At 41.1% G+C, this 18089-nt stretch overlaps 1 long non-coding RNA gene across 3 annotated transcripts; it reads left to right on the plus strand.

Moving 5' to 3' along the window:
* Positions 1-1373: 1373 nt before the first annotated feature.
* On the plus strand, positions 1374-4162 carry LOC119016933. Of its 3 annotated transcripts, none has more exons than XR_005074291.1 (5): positions 1374-2241; positions 2478-2627; positions 3409-3476; positions 3839-3932; positions 4011-4162. It is a non-coding gene; the product is annotated as an uncharacterized LOC119016933 (long non-coding RNA). The 3 variants fall into 3 exon arrangements; XR_005074290.1 differs by having other exon boundaries at positions 2499-2627; XR_005074292.1 differs by lacking the exon at positions 2478-2627.
* The last annotated feature ends 13927 nt before the right edge of the window (positions 4163-18089 follow it).

Raw genomic sequence — 18089 nt, forward strand, 5'->3', positions numbered from 1 at the left:
AACCAATGATATTTTTTTACAAACAGTGCAACTTGACTACAATACAGAGACATGCCGTGGCACCATGTTAATAAGCAGCAGTCGTGCTGCTCTGGTCGCCTAATCTTATTTCAATAACTTGTAAGTATAAGGAGCTACGTTGTTAATATTCACATGGCCCTATGGTGTGAACATCGCTGTATAACCTGTTTATGATCAATTTGCTGCTTCTGTCTCCTCAGTGCATTGATCCATGCAGCGTTTACATCATCTGAACGTTCCGACTCTGAACAACCCATCGGTCTCTGTCCTTAAAGAACACCGACTGGATATCGACAAAATGTTTCAGTAATTCCCTCGAAATCATGGGACCGTCTACTGGGTAAACTGTAATGTGTGAAATGCCAACACATTCAGAGGTAGAGTCCAGTGTATGCCCCATTCAATCACCCCAACTGCCCGCCGTATTTTTTTCACAATTTATACTACAGCACTAGAGGGGCTCTTCAAGAAGTGACACTAGAGGGTTAACTACCACGCAACTACCGCTGTATTTGATGCGTTGGGATGGAGAAGGGGCTGGGAATACATGTGGCGTGCAGCTGTGGAGGACTTGGAGTTGAGTAACGAAAGTAAATTAATGAGCATTACTTCCAGTACATTACCTTTGTTGCCGAGTACTTAGTAGACTAATGCAATTGTGTTTTCAATGTGTAACGTGTAATTGACAATTAAATACAGTTTCCAGATAACTTGCCCAACACTTTCCAAGATACGAGCAGCTTGTTCAGTGATACTGTGCTGTATAGATACGGGTTCAGGAGGTGGAGCGGGGTCGACCGCTAATCACAGGGTTTTTTTGCACGTCGATACTCGGCTCCTCTGTCCACACATCGAAGTGTTCGTGAGAACTGAGCTGGCCTGCCTTTCCTTGGCAGCTCTGCTACAATCTGTGTGTGTATGAAAGACTGAATGGATGTAAAGCACTTTGTAAATTTAGATAGAAATGCACTAAGATATAAGTACGGTCCATGTGCGATCATTCACAGTAACAGACGAGGCCATCTGGATATGTAATTCGTACACAGACTGTATACCAGTTACTGTAGATGGCATGAAGGGCAGAAGTGACTGTTTAAGAATTCATTTGCATGGTTTTATTGTTGCTAATTGGTTTGTCTGCACTTGTCACTGCTTGATGTCTGCATTCCCCTTCAACTCACTCGATTGCCTGATAAACTGCACCTGGAATCTTGCTTGATTTGGTTACAGGCGCCGGCACCCACCAATGGGGCGGCCCAAGGAACCAATGGTGTGGTTCAATGGGTGGGACCAACAACCTGGCCAAAAGGTTGAAGATGAGGAGACTGGCACAGAACAGGAGAGAAGAAAAAGAGGGAAAAGGAGGCAGAGGCTTGGTGAGACAAAGTGACTGGCAGAACCATGACGGTGGTTTAAGTGTGGAGAGCAAGGACTGTGGTATACCAGGCTGGTGGTTAGAGGGACACTGATGAGCCGCCACCTTTCCCCTGCTACACTGGACAGCAGGTTTTTTTAAAGACTCTTAATCTGGATTTTAATACTTTTAAGACTCTTAACTATATAAATAGAGCATAATCCAAATATGGGCCAAACTCAGCTACGCTAAACAAAATGGATCACTGAAGCGACTACACGTGTTTCCAAAAGAAAGGAGCTGGAATTTATTAATGAACATTGGACTACTTTAAAAATCCGAACCAAAGATACATTTTCTTTTCATCATGAACAGTGAATGAACAAAATGGGACGGAAGCCATTAATGGACATCTTTATTAACATTATACTTTTGTGATCTTCCTTCATCTGCATCTAAATGGAAAAAGGAAAACCAGATTGCAAAGACAGTTTCATAATTTTCAGCCTCACCGCTGAGTCAGACGGCAGCATCAAGGAGAGCAGGAGGGAGAGAGAGAGAGGCTGCACTGCCGCCTTTACAGTGGACCCTCCTTTCACTTGCTTGAAACAGGAAGAGCACAGGTCGAATTTATAACATTAACGATCGCTGCCTCTCAGGGCTCTGCTATTGTTCATGCTCAGTCGCTGACATGGTTCACTGGGACACTCAGAGCGGGGCCATCGTTAATGTTATTTGTCACACCTGTGCTTTTCATGCTTTGACAAGTCAAAATGTCTGCCGTGAAAAGGGTCTATGGCTATCACTTCCTGTTTGCCGGCACTCATTGCCCACCTTGTGACCATAGCAAACATGTTCAGCTGAAGGTAATATGAGCCATCAATGTCCCAAGTTAGCCAAATTAAGTGTTGTCTGTTGCCATTACTAAGACGTGTCCCTCCACTCCAGCTCAGCAAGAAAACACTGTCCATGGAAAGAATTTTCACTGCAAAGACTGTACCTGGGGAGCTGCGTTCTTGATCTGTTATTATGCTCCTGAAGTCAAATGTTTCTATTTGTCTGTTTCAAACACTCTTTTACCTGAGTGTGTGGTTGGTTCCAGGTGTGTTTTGGGTGATTGCAGGTGGTCCCGGGGAGCTGATTGTTTGCTGCCTGGAAGCCAAGAGTTTAAGGGCCGGTTGCTCGCAGTTCCTGCAGGCGCTCCTCCATTTTCCCAGACTGCTAGCATGTTTGTGCACAAGATGTGTTTTGGGTAAAACTATTTAAAAATGCTTTGTTGCCGGTGGTGCTTGGGGAACTGGAAGAGGGGAGTCTCACTTTAAGTTTGTGCCTGGGTTTTCCCGAGGCCCTGCAACATTTGTCCACCTGAGACTGCTGAAGCCTCATTAGCTTGTAGAACGTATTTTTGCACAGAATCAGACCACCATATCTATTGTCTCCCACTGTGGTCACATCATGCTATTTGGTATGCATTTTTAATTTCTGCCAGCTTTTTGGCATTACTAGGATGTAAATAAGAGGTAAACTAAGCATCCTTGAATAGGAAGTTTTTGAAATACTACGATGGGGTTATTATAACAAAGTCACCAATATGTATCTACATAACTGTAAATTCCCCAGTGCAGCATTTGAATAATCTCAATCTCCATCACTTATCTCCTCTGCATCGGGATTATCAACATCACATCAGGCAAATCGCCTACCCCAGACTTATGTCCTAATGCATTCAACAATCTTCCTGCTCTTGACAGAGAAATATGCTATGTAAATGTATCATATAACTCATAAATGTAAGTTGTTTTCTTTCCAAATCTTCCCCAGCTGAGGACCTTCTGTTTAGATCCATCGTAGCTTGTTACTATTGCTAAAAAATTTCCAAATTTTATCCCATATCCAACTACAAATATCATCAAATTAACCAGTTTAACATTAAAATTGAATTTGCCTTGTCCACTTTGCTCCCGGGATTGTTTGTAGAGGGTTGAGATGGCAGCCATCTTGTTTTGGCACTAATGTATTTTGCTTTTCTACAGCTAGATGACAGAGACAGGTGTCCACAAATGACGACAACAAGTCTAGGTTAGGCAAGATGAGGTCTAAGGTACTGAAAACTCAAAATGTCAAACCAACCCAATGACGGAATGTGCACATCCATAACACCCCTCTGAAATTTATAATGAACTGAATGGTTCCTATCATGCTAGATTTAAGGCAAGATTGGTGTCAAAGTTTGATCACCTGAAGTGGTCCTAAAAACATTTGGACAGCATGATATTATGGTTATAGCTTGGGCAGTCAGAAGTTTGACATGTAGAAATAGTACATGTTGAGATAAGAATAGGTGGAGAGACAACTATTACCATGAGGTAATGTTGTTAAATATCTGGCAAGTTACACAAATATTGGATCAGTATAATGTAAATTGTCGTGAATGAGGTGACTTCCACTTCACATCTTTCACAGGGGGAACCGAACTTTACTCGACCTTCCTTTCAGCATAGGGCGTGCGGGTCAAGGAACAGCTCTGCAAAGCCTCACAGAGGACACTTAATAAAAGGTCAGTGATAAATGGCCAGTTTATGACAGGATGGGCCTCCACTAATCAGATAAACTGACAATACTCCCACATTTCCAGGATGTGGCCAGGAACCTCACAGCACACCAAAAAAGAAGAACTGACTAATTCATGTTAATTATTGTGCTATGTTTAACCAACCATCTGAAAAAGTTTCCGTTGTAGCGTGATGATGTCTGATCTAGGGACAGTAAACTCTGAACTAACAAGAACTGGTTCCATGTATCCACTCCATTCAGATACGATTAACACGGGGTGTGAGTAATTGTTCATATAGCTAACGGAATGGGAAATGTGAACTGACCATTGCTGGTAATAAAAAATGATTTATGTTGAAATGTTACCCTGCCTGACCCATTGACCCTCAGAGGGCAAATGTGTTCATATGTCTCGATTTTCTTTGTCAACTTTTCAGCAGGGCGCTGTGGTTGTATGTTTGATCAGACAGGACTTATCACCCCGAGAGAATGAGAATAGAATGTAGGAGAAGCTTTTTCTGACTGTGTCTGCCTATCCTGAGCTTTATGAAACAGAAACAGAAATCATAATAGAGACAGAGAAGCCCATTTGTAGGAGCAGACTGTCTGGCTACTGAATGGTGCTGTTGAGTGTTTTGTGAATTATAAGTTAATTGTTGGCTGTGTAGTCAGCCCTGTGTTACCACAGCATTAGCTAATCAAAGCTTGCAGTCTTGTGCACTACTTGTGTGAAATGTCCAATTTGGGCTGTGGTTGGGGTGTTCAGGTGAGTCATCCACGGGACTCTCCCCCCCGGTGACATACGTTCTCCTCCACAGTGTGTCAAAATAGTCAGGAGTGCTTTGTTTTTAAGTTACTAGTATGTTACGTAATTGAGTTAATTGTGGATGAATTACAAACTTATGGGATGTGAGTGGCAAACTTTTTTGTTAGGTGGTGTGAGTTATGTCACTCAGGTAACTTCCTTTGAGTGAGCTACAATGCTGAAAGTAGTTATTTTACCAACATATGATCTTTTCCTAAACCTAACAACATAGTTTTGAGGTCTAACCCTAGCTAAACAATGATTGTTTGTGGAATGTCATAGGTGCTGTATCGCTACCTGTTGAATTGACACTGCCAACATTTCTGTCTTTTTGGGGCGCCCTATGCAAGATGATGTTTGGGGGTCCCTATTTTGTCAAACTATGATGGATAGATTCCTAGCCCTTTTAGGTCATCCACAAAGATGCAATAGTCTATTGCATTTTAAGAGGAAAACAGGCTAGAGGCTTGCAAATCTCTCTCAAATTAAAATCAAACATCTTAAGTTGACCCATCCAAGCAAGTTGAAGTGATCAAAAATGATAATACAAAGTAAACAATGGGGATCCTCTATAGGTCAATAAATGTAACTGATGCAGTGATCCTCAAAAATGTGATTTTAAATTGTAAAAAGAAGGTTCTTAAACATTAAACAACAATAGTAACATAAGTATACTGGGTTAAGTTTAGCGTCATAATCTTAAGCCTAAGGCCACTGACCAAGCTGCCAGATGAGTGCTGTGTTGCAAGGAGACAGCAATGATTTCTTCTCATTCTTTTTACTGTGTAATATTATTTCAGTCAACCAAAACACTTGGGTAAGGGAAAATCCTGGGTTAGGGTTAATGAAATGACAAATTCTGATTGGCAGGCCCGTGACGGAACAAGAACTTCTGTTTACTGCATCAATACCTTACCTTGTTACACAGAGAACATTACTTTCTACATTGGCACTGACCATCACCACAATGTAATTTCTGTGGATAATGGGATGATAAATGCCAGGTCTATGGGCAGAAAATGCAGCAATAACCGTCCGCTGTCGGAAGACACCTTTACCAGTCTCAAAACTTCTCCAAGTTTCCTGTAACCATGAGCCATCCAGCCTTTCAAAAATGTTACCTTAATAACCTTTAGCTAACCATCAATGTAGGAAGTAAAATCTCAGCAGAGCCTGATTGCTTTGTTAAAAAAAAAAAAAAATGAAAGGGTGATAGAAATCGAGATAAACGGTTCATACTTGAGCTGTCATTCTGTCGGACACACTCCTAAGGGCTGTATTGATCCGTCAAAATCAAGTGGCTCCTCACTCCCTCTGATCCACAGAACATGACACATCCTGCATGGGCCGATGGAGCAGATGTGGAGCATTTTGGTGCCATCACATGCATCAAAGTATAGCTGTAGCAAAGGTAATGTGGTGACTCGCAGGTAACTGATACCCCTTGAGAGGCAGCTTCTGGTCTGTGAACCAGACAACAGCATGGATCTGATATCAATCAAAGTCACATTGAAAACAATCAGCTGATATGATACACCGCGCTCCGACCGCAGGAGAGATTGGAGGAAGAGGCCGGTGACATGCCGCTGGTATAAGACGTGGTGTGGGATCCATTATCACATCTTCCCTTCAGAGGATGTCACCTGCCATTTTACACTACTCAGGGTATTGATCATTTTGCACCACATTTAGAGGAAATTCCACCCAAGGTGACACGAGAAAACACTAGAGAGAGGCTAGGACTTAATCTTCTCCTTTGCAAATGAGCTCTTAGATGAGTTAATTTAATCCCTGGACTAAGCAAATTAGAGTTAGGATGTATCATGTTCTCTGCCAAGTCCTAATGGCCTCATCGTTTCTGAAGCGCCATGCGAGAATGGGAGAGTCCCTTGGCACTGCCTCATAAAATGCAACCTCAAAAATCAGGTAAGTTGCTTTCTCATCCATTAGTCACTCAGCTTTATCTAATGGGCACGCTATGAATAGACACAAACTTCTGGCAACCAGCGTCTAAGAGTAAACACACTTGATACTTGTTTATTGAATGAGTAACTGCATAAAGATATTTTTGCTAATCATTAAAATTTCTACATCACGGGGATGGCACAAATTACTACTGCCATTTAGATAATGTGCTGGGATTCCTCCAGCGCTAACACTTCTCTCTTACAAAATTGCTGTTGGTTATTACATACTATTATCCCATCATGTGCTAAAGTTAATTTTTGCCATTCAGAGATTATATTTGGCTGACCCACCCAAAACCATGCTTTTAGTCCACCTAGAAATACATTTGAAAATATTGACAGACTGTCTCTAGACATTGTCTGTTGAATTTGTGCATTTATAATAAATTCGTACCTGGCATTATCATTCATCCAATTCAAGTGCACAACTCCAAGTACAGTAGATCATACCTGGCGTGAGAATGTTTCTCAGCATGCGTCTTGAGTTTCCACTTGCGTCTTCTCACTTCCCGCTCTATATGGAAATAAATACCCACATCGCTGTGACAAAGTGATCCAATTTCATCAACAAAGAAAGAAATAACATTTACAAGAATGCCCAAATAATTAAGAATTTGTCACAGGCAATGTTTCACAAAGTTTAATATGGTTCTCCTAACGCAACACCTCACAAAATTCAGCATTTTTTTAAGGGAGTCCGGGGACTGTCTCCACAGGCAAACAGTACATTTAACACATTTGGTCAGAATGATGAAACAGCTGCTAAATAAATGTTGGCAGGAAAAGCACACACTTTGTATAAAGGAAAGAAGCAACTTCATTTATATTGCACTTAATGCAGAAGAAAGAGAAGAAAAGCATGAATGATATTGAATTTGCTGTGGATACACCACAATGTTTTGGAAATTTCTACTCATTTAAGAACTCTTAAAACTGTGCAACTTTTAAGGGAGTCTCGGGATGTTGCCGTAACCATCTGAATAAAGGAATCAGACGAAATACTGTGTTGACATACACCTGCTGCTTACAGTGGCAGGCAAGGAAAGCCAAAATGTCATTTGCATTACAATTCTGCTTGCATTGATGGCGTCCTTGGTGGGGACACACCAGGACACATTAGTGTCGACAACACAAAATGCATGTGGTTCAATGCATCCAGGACTACCCCGTTAAGCGGTTTTAGTGATCGGATCGCAATGTGGCTCGGTGGTTGTTTACACTTGATTTAGAGCTGTCCACTTGTGTTCAGATCACCTGAGACGCACCGTAATACCAGCCGAAAACATTCTAATTGTGTAATTAACAAATTGGAAAATGTCCACCAGCACATGATTTTTTGCCTAACACTGAGAACTCCAAAATCTACATTTTCATTTAATGATACTGCCACTACATGAGTAGCACCGTCTGAAGAGTGTGCTCACTGGATTCTTGATGTAACTCCTTGGCTGGCCTCTCCAGTGTGAAAAGTGCATGTGACAGGCGTCTGTGCCCCGTCTTGCTCTGAAAAGACTCCTCCACTCAGTTATCCATATAACATTTTCAAGTCAAAAAAAGAAAGGATCAAAAGCAGTACAAAGGCAAATGGAACATTTCTGTTTTCCACAGAGCCACAGATATCTACAACACAGGACCAAACATGAGTTTATTCAGTCATTTGTGGCTGTATGCCAGACAAAAATGTATAGTGATAGCGAGGAGCTTTACAGGGAACCAGTGTCAATGCTGATGCTTTCATTATTGTATATCCATTACATTGCGCGATGAAGCAGTGGTGAAGAAGAAAAATTGTCTATTGGCTGTTTAAGATCAGGGGTCTGCCAATATAATGATCATAATAACACATCACATTGTCCCAAAGTCATTAGTATTTCATTATTAAGATATGCTGCAGTTGAACAAATTGAAAATGATCAGAGATAGGACAATAGAACTTTTGAAATTAGCCTAAATATGTAGACGTGATTAATCATCAAACTGTTGTAATGGAAGTATTGGAAAGCACTGACAGATGTAACAAAGAAAAATAAGGTAAAAATCTAAACTTCCCCATTCTAAATAACCTCCTAATCCACCCGAGTACAGATTTCTGAGTTTATGAGGTCTCCATGAAGTCTCTCTGTGTGTGTCAGCCTCCGACTCAGTAAGCAGAGGAGAAAAGTCATAGGCATGGAGAGAAGCAGCGTGTCTGTAAATGACACCAAAACCTGGACCCGGATTTGAGAAGCTCTGCTCTGGCCTCAGGCAGAGATGAGGACTGAGCTGCAGAGGTCTGATAAGATCACGCTTTTCTTCTTCACTTCTTTTTCCATTTTCAAACTTGTACTTTTTCAGCCCCAACAGCCGCTGACTCAAGTGACATCACATCTACGTTCGCAACGGTGCCCCCAAGAGATTTTTAATGTGTAAAAACTGCGGCGTTCCCCTTTAAGAAAACCATACTAGGCACATGCAATTTAAGAGTAATCAGCAATGAAATGTGTGAGCGAGAGCAAACCTGTGATGTTGCTGTTCAGTGCTGTTTTCCCTCAGGTGGCTTTGTCTCAACTTTCACTCTTCTGGCAGCCTTGCTTCACTTTTTTCAAGCAGATGTGATTGACTGAAAGTTTTCTGCCTATCAACAATAGCTCGATTGCCGCATTGGTAGTCTGTACACTTTTGTCTGAACATATTAGTCTGAGTGGGCTTAATCATGTGTACTTTCCACAGGCTGAGGGCCACTCATTGTCTGTCAAACTATCTATTCAGCCGATTTTAATAATGTACTTGGAGCACTAATCATGTTTTTTTTTTGTTTTTTTTGTAGGCCTCTCCAAGGCCCTAACCCTACTGAGGCCCTGATTGGTTTTAACATCAGCTGTCATGATCCTTGTTTCCTGAATGTGTTATTTCCTGTTTTATATTAAAATTGTGCCCTCATGTGTCATGTGTTGGTCTTCAGTTCCTCCCATTGTGTGATTTCCCTCCTTCCAGTGTTTTTCTGGTCGTTTCCCCGCCTCTCCTCTCTCCTCTCTCCCCGCCTCTCTAAGAACCCCATGCTGTATTCAACCCGTTTGAAGGTGCCCACACAAAAACGAAGACCTTAAAAAAAAAAAAAAAAAAAAAAAAATGGCTCAGTGTTCTACCAAATATACAAACGGAAGTGCTCGGAAGCACTCAGAAGCACTTCAAAGCACTCAGACACAACCACAAGCGTTCCCAAATCATTGATAACTGCGCTGAGATGCTGGTACTCAATCCTTAACGGTAAATATGGTGGGGCAGATTTGTAAAGTTATGTATCCTCCTACTAATTCTTCAAATAATCCACTTCAAAAGGAACTGCAAACGGCAGGCAAGACCACCAGGCTTATAGATGGGTCATCATCGGTGAGACACACCAGAATGGTTTAGACCTTATGGGTAGATCGTGGAAGGTTGTCGGGCATTTAAGTCCTAAAATCACAAAAATAATAGGTGCAAAATATTTTCGTTAGAACAAAAAGGAAGCCTGCCTCTTAGCTCAGAGTGCAAAAGTAATTATTTCCTTACATGATGAAATTATTAGTAAGTAAATAAACTCCTTATAGATTTTTTTGCTTTAATTGAAGTAGCATAATTACTGATTGTTAAAGCTTAATGGCTGTAATCGTTATAATCTTTGCTCTATGCTTTGCTCACTCTCCCGCTGGGCCTGATTTTTTACTGTAAAAAGTGAAGGAAGAATTGCGACACAAGAACAACTTTACTGCCACTGCCAACCAAAACATGGTGAAGAATTGTTTTCCCTGGTTGCTATACCCAAGGTAATGGTGCAACAACTGGAATAACTCCACACTGCAAAAGAACAAGTACCCTGCTGATGAAGGCAAAGAGTGTGAAAGAAACAGACGTAAAATAAAACTGAACAGATGGAGAGCACCTGTGTTGTGTCAGCGTCTGTTCCCACTCTGACATGGGTGTTTCCTTTTACCAAGGAGTACTTGAGACAGTTCATGGTTGATGGTGGTGCCGATCACGGTGAGTAGATATTTTGCCAAAGTTAACTTTAAAGAAATGTCCAGTTTTTCTGCAGTCACAAAGTTATAGGTGTAAGCACAAAACAAATGATTGGCTGTGGTTGCAAAATTAAAGTGTCCTCGCTTGAAATAGCTAAAAATATTGTCAAATTGCAGTTTTCATTGTTGTTTTCTGGTTTGGACAGTAGTGAGGCTGCTAGCAATAGCCACATTAGCAATGTGACCATGTTTTCGGGATGAGACTGATGTGTCGTCGAAAGTTTTGAAATTTAAAGACAAGGCTGAAGCAGATTGAATTGTTTGCCTACAAGTAGTATTTTGGCTATTTTCAAGCGAGTTGCTTTATTTCCAAATGCTTTAAGCGTACATAATTAAAGGTAATAATATAATAATATGTGAGAATTGACCACCTGTTGGTTTCAAACACAATTAATATGAACAAATAACAGGCAGCATATCACTGGAGTATCTGAGGTCTCTCATGGAACACTTTCCATCTTGCTTTGATTTTATTATCAGTTCTACTAAAGCAAATCTGAAGCAAAAGTATTTCTTCAGACTTCTCTCCACCCCTGGGAATGACAGATGGAGAGGTTTACAGATTGTACCATAAATGGCGAAATATTACAGCAACTTGAAACCCAGAGTACAGTATGTAGAGCCCTCACCTGCACCTTTAGCCTCAGGCAAGAATTCACAAATAGACGCTTCACACCTCAGCCTGCTCAAAATGTCACCGTCTGACAACTTTAAGCAGCTTTCCGTATCTTTTTTTTTTTTTTTTTTTCCGAACCAAGCTGACACCTGTCGCCTTGTTTAAAAAAGAAAATAAATCAGCCTCTTCATATGCTAAAAATATGCCGAATGAACGTAACTGCTGCTTCCCAAGATCTATAATTAATGTGGTCACATCCAGCGCGGCAAGAGGAAATCTGATGTTCCCCTCTCCTCTCCTCCCCTCCTCTCCTCCAGCGCCGTCCTCTGCAACCCAATAATCCCTGAGAGAACAAAGCGAGCTGTGAAAGCATAAATATAACCGTCGTATCAAAACTTTCAAATATCTGCCGTTACTGTTCTGACAGCTGCCTGCACTAATTAGCCATCAAAGGGTCTCCCTCTTCCACCAACAGCTAACACCAGTTCAGTAACGTCGCTGCTGTCAGAGCACGTTTGCTTGTCGCCGGTTGTGTCTCTTTACCATGGGCAAAGTGTAGGTAGAGGCAAGGGAAAAAAAACAAAAAAACAACACGATTAACAGAGTTTGATCTGGCTGCGCGTATGAAATCAAACAAAGATCACAGCCTTTGGACAGTCGGGAAGAACAAAGGAAAGATGATAAACGGTAACAGATGAAATTATTACAGGTCTGTTGGGCTTTTAGGGCAACAGTGATATGTGTAACCACTTTCTTTGTCGTGGATTATTAATCGGCAGACATGAATCACTGTCAGCCATTGAAGGTCCGAAGCGTATTATTTGTTTGGTTTGACTTTATCAAAGCGTCTCCCACTGTGACAGGTAGACCATATCCCTTACATTTGTCACTGATGATAAATATGGCCCATTTAATCCCCAGTCATCCTGGGGAAACCAGAGGGGGAAGACAAACGACGCCAGAGCTCACTCACTCTGAGGCTGAAATCATCTTGTTTGATGGGGTACAGGTGGTGATTCACCTAACTCGATTTGCTCATTAAGACCCTCCGATGGTCTCGACGCCATCCAACTCTGAGGCCACGGGGGGGGAAAACCGGCGTATTAAATCAGCGCCGACTCAGCTGCTCTGCTTCCTGAACCCACCATGTCGCCCTGTGAAACCTCTCATCTTGACTGTCACTTACAGCCTGCAGACAATCCGATCAATTAAGTAAATAGTGAATAATATATAAAATCAACATGAATTTCTTATAAGTATGTAGCATTGACAGAGAGACCCCTGTTTTACTGCTGCAGTCTGTTTGCTACTACCAAAGTAAGAGGCATTTGATATCTCCTGTAATGCAGAACAGCAGAGGCCAGAGGATGCATTTCCAGTGTTACTTGCTTTGTAAGTACATTAACACATGAACCAGTTACTGGCCAGAGTGAAACACACTGGAAATATCATTTTACATGTTTAAATAATCCCCCATGATAACAGTTATCGTTTAAGCAGGTTCTGTCCAGGTGTGTGGGGATTCATTATTCTGTTGTGGTTAAACTTTTGGAATATGGTACAGCCAAAGGGAATGCTTATCTGGTTTACTACTTAAACTGGCAATAGCTTTAACTTATCTGAAGTAAAAACTGAATGCACAGTGTAATGGCACCATCTGCACATAAAGGTTCCCGAAAAGCCTCACTTTCATTATGCTATTCGGGGTGACGAATGGTGGATTCGAGTCAAAATTGAAGTAGCAAAGGAAGTGCGTTTGGCATCGCGCAGCCGAAACAGGAAGAGGCATAATTTTTACCTGGTCCCCATCCCCAGGAAACAGTGGAACAACTGAATTAAGTGTCAAAATGCTAAACTGCAAAAGAAAAAGCACCTCACTGAAGGAGGAGGCAAAGAAGGTGAAAAGGGAAGTGATAGAAACTGAGGTAAAACAAGAGTGAATGGATGGGCAATCACTCAATGGAGAGCATTCCAGTGTTTCGTTCTTCGCAAAATTTACACTATGAGGTTCAAACAGAATATCAGGGATTTTGTCTTGGCGATGGTGCATTGAGGTTATTTTCTCATCTGTTATCTTGGTGTTATCTTCTCATGTGCCTCAGTGGATCCAGAGGCACAGTAAGGGGTGTGGTGATGCCAATCTAGCGGTGCACTGCCATGTCGGTAACAATAATTAGTCAGTCTCATTCTGCCGTCATAGAGCAAGTCGACAGCTCGGCACTTATGTTCCACAATGTTTTGGTCACTATGGTGAAAACACACCCATATAAACTTCTCTGGGAGTTTTAGAACCATGTTGACATTTGATCACACAGACAGGCACTCAGTAAACAGTCTCTTTTTAATTCTATCTAGCCTAATCCAATATCAAACTGGATAGCACTGTAGCTAATACTCTAGATTTGAAACCACCTATAACTGCTTCACCATAATATACACTCATCATATCTAGGATCCACATCACATTATACTCGCTCATAGATAACAGCCAGCTGATCACATCCAATTTTTTTCATTAACATCCATTCACCGAGAAAGGAGTGAAATGTTGCTCTGTCCCTCAGTTTTGAAGAACGTAAGAAAATGTTACTGGGTCTGTCTCTTTATCCAGATCCACGCGGGTTAATGGGAGCCTTTCTGGGCTGAGACCTATCCCGCATCCAAGCTTTGAGTTTTGTGGAAATCCACTCAGTAGCTTTTGTGCCATTCTGCTAACAAACCAACCAGCTGGAGGAAAAGATAACCTCCATAGCAGAGGAATGTAAATGTGCCATAGCAAAAGTCATGGGATTTCATTTGACATGTTTTGATTCCAAACACATTTGAAAGAAAGTCTCTTACAGATAAAAGTATACATTTAACAACATTTCAAAATTCATATTTCACAAGTTAAGCTTTTACTTCATATGTGAATACAATTTTGTCAAGCAGAAACAAAATCAACCATGTAAATCAAATGTTTTGTTTGGATTAAATACATACAATAAATAGTCTTTACTTAAAATCAGCAGCTGAATTGAAGAAAAACATTTCCACAGTTTCATGAAAAATCATTGATATATTAAAACTTTTCTCTCCTCTAGTAATGCCGTCAGGAAGCCTCCCCCCCCTTCTGCTGGAAATGGGTTCATGCACCCATGTTGAAGTATTGCACTGAATGTTATCCAATGCCTTTATATCAGATCTATTCTGTTTGCTGTTTGCCCGCTGTGCACCTGCTCTCTCTTTCATTTTGTCGGGCTGCAGACAACAGTCAGGGCAATTAATAGATGGGTGAGTCACTGTCCCCCCTGGCCTTTTATTATTCGCATACTTGTCCTCCCAGTCTTCTTGCTTTTATACTTGGCACATTACAATGTGTTGACAAATCAGCTCATAGGCGCTTAATGGCACACAACAAGATAATGTCACACATAACAATAATGTCAACCACAGTAGGGGAAAAAAAAAGAAATCACACTGAAAAATAGCAGTTCCTGGAAGGGTTCTTGGCTTCATTGTAAGGAAGGAATAATGTGTTCCAACAGTAAAGAAACTGGATGGTTTTAATTAATGTTATGCATAAGAATGAAACACCACCAGCTAACACATAGATCAGAAAGTACAAATCCAGCATCATATCACGTACATTTTCAAGTGATAAGACATAAAACAGCAGAAAAATGTAGCTGCTACTACAAGTTAACAGGGCAATAATTCATATGTAATTACAGAACACAGGTCTGCATATTGAAATGAAAATTGTTATATACAGTTGTGTACATACATATAGACATAACCGCGCATACACCAAGGAAGTTATTCTTAAGTGCAGTTCTTGTAACTGTCCATCAACTTCGACTGTATTTGAGTCCGCCTCTCCTCGCCCCACTGCAGTCCTGCACTCTGTCAGCTTGGAACATGGTCAGCCCTTCAAGCGCAGCAGCTTGATGCGGGACGTTGTGGTAGAGATGGGTTTCTGTGAAGATGTAAGCACAACAGTCTCTGATTTCCTGTTGTTTAGCTGCCAGAGTCCCATTCGTCTATTTAATTTCCATGCCACTGGACATTAGCCAGAGGCAGCCTTTATTCTCTCGTCCCTGGGGCAGTCTACTGATCAAGATGCAGTGGGCAGTGATTGTTTCAAAGTCTACTGCTCTTAATCCAAAGAGTTTTCCTTCCGAGGGCAACTTAATTGATTTCTGTCATAGATAATACTTGTTTCAGCAATAAAGCAAAGAAGAGTTTAAAAACAAAAATGTTGCAGAATTATAAGGAGATAGAGGCTGCTGTATCTGCATACACCTACGCTGCCAAGGCCCTGGTGAGGATATGTACAGCAGTTCTGCACTGAAGTGTTAAAAACATCAATTGCCCTCAATAAAGACCAAGTACAGAGCGTGGACAGCCAGATATAAGACTTCAGTTGATAATTGATGAATGATTGAAAAGCAACACCTGTATTTATTTGGAGACACGCCTTTGGCCACCTGACAAATTTCAATATTCACTCTCCTGCGACCTCTGTGTTGGTCTCCACCAACTCCTCTAAGAAAAAAAGTGATTCTTTAGAGGCTAAATGTTCCACTTTGCTCAACAGCTAGCCTACAACTTTGTTGGTCTGCTGCACCATGTTGGGCAGATAGTGTAGAGAGTAGGTGTTTAGAGCTTTTAGAGCTGAAAACAGCTGCCTGCAGAGGTTGATGAAAGTGGGATGACTAAGCCAAATAATAAAGTTACAAAGCAAAAGAAATTAGCTACAAGGCATTAAAATGATCTGTATAGTTGAGTGGAATTCAAAATGCAACAGCTTTGATCTGCATTAATATCAAATATTGATAAATTCATTTTTAACAAGCATACCCATTATATTTTTTATATGTGTAGTTTTACTGTGAATTTGATAGAATACACACTGAAGAAGGGCGTCTTGCCCAAAATGTCCATATGGCAAGAATAAACAGTTTGATGGGAGAGGTGTCCCTTATTTTTCTTTTGTTTATAACATGCTGTACGAGCTCAATTATGCTTTGGCTGACGGCTTTAGGCAGGTCAGCGGCATTTTACTTTTAAGCTGCAAATAAAACTGGAAGGAGGACATAAATATTCCTGCTTGAAGCAGCAATTTGTTAAAGTTGGTCGTGACATTTTTTTTCCTCAACAACTAAGCTACTGGTGGAGGCAGGCTGCAGCGGAAAGTTCTTATGAGATCATGTTCTCCAACACTCAACATCGTGCAAGTAGTTTCATTCCAGCATTTTCACTGCAGCTATAACAAGATTACTATGCAGGCTTAGTCATTGGCAGAGGGCACAGACAGACACATATTCTGCTTATTTACAGGTACACCAACACAAATAAGATAAGTCTGGATCTGGGATACTGTTGGCCTGTACAGTGTGCCACTGACAGTTTGCCACAGCTTTGAGCAAAATCTCCCTCTTGTAAGTTATATTATATATAAACCGCATATGTTTTTTTAATTACTGAGGAGGTTTTGGAGGCGGAGAGTTAAAAACAACAACAGCTTTAAAAATGAAAAATGCAGGTGATTTAAAATGGGAAATGAGCAATGATCTCTCTGACATTTTCATGAATCGCCATTCCACTTCTGCTCCTCCCTATATGGGTTCAGTTGCTCTATAACAGCTTTGCCTGACTTTCTTAATTGCCACTATACAATGGCCACAAGGGAGTGCTGCCACTCGAATGTTTATCTTGATTGAACAACTCTGACAGACATTAATTCCGTCTAAGATGTCATTTGTAAGGAATGGCCAGAATTCAAAGATTGAAGCTCCAAAACTATAGGTGGCAGCATAACGCCTATCTGCTGCTCTTTTAGCTAATGCAAGTTTGCTCGCACTGCAACCTCACTTTGACCAGGCTCAGCTGCCTTTTAGTGAACAAGGCTGGACAACAGACTGGGATCGAACTCAACCCGTGAGACCTAAAGGTTTCAGTTTCAAGCCAAGCCATACAGTAAGGAGGTGATTTGCAGAGGCTCTGAGCAGGAATATGATTTCGTAGACACCTGCAGAGGCAGAGAAATGAGCGAATTAAGCATCTGCAGCAGCTAAAAATGGTATGTAGAGCTGGAATATTTCACACTTTGCTCTGTGAATTAAAAATGACTTTGGCCAAACCAGAGGTGATTGTGGAAAGAAAAATACAGAAGGTGTTGTTGAGTAGTAACAAAAAAAGGTTGTGAAAATGGTCCTTCTTGACATTTTATGAGTTTATTCTGGTTGCTTATCAGACTTCTAAGCAACCTTGCCGTGTCTTTTACATATCCTAGCTGAAACTTTGGAGGATATCAGACTATCGCCTTTTGTGATACAAAGTGGTATTAAGAGGCAGGAAGGGCTGGAGCTAGCTGGTTAGCATGTTAACACGTGCACCACAACACACAGACATCAACACTTTTGTCTCTTCACTCTCCATTGACGATGTTAGTTTATTTCTTAAGTGGTTTAAATTCTGGCCATATCTTACACATCGCCCCAGTAAAGTGTTGCATCTGGAAGGAAACCTGACAAAAAGCAAAAAGCCCCCATGGTGAAGTCAACGCTGAGTCATTGCCTCTCCATCAACATGTTTTTCAACTACTGCAAATGTAGAGGATTACGGTGTCTTCATGGACACATCAATGACACTTATTGCACCTTTAAATATTGAATACGGGCATATCTGCAAGGTTGTTTTGATGTTCGGTAACCTCAGATTACTTTTCTGCTGAATGGCGTGCATGCATCAG

This window comes from Acanthopagrus latus, chromosome 3 (genome assembly GCF_904848185.1).
Source record: "Acanthopagrus latus isolate v.2019 chromosome 3, fAcaLat1.1, whole genome shotgun sequence".
Taxonomy (NCBI): Eukaryota; Metazoa; Chordata; class Actinopteri; order Spariformes; family Sparidae; genus Acanthopagrus; species Acanthopagrus latus.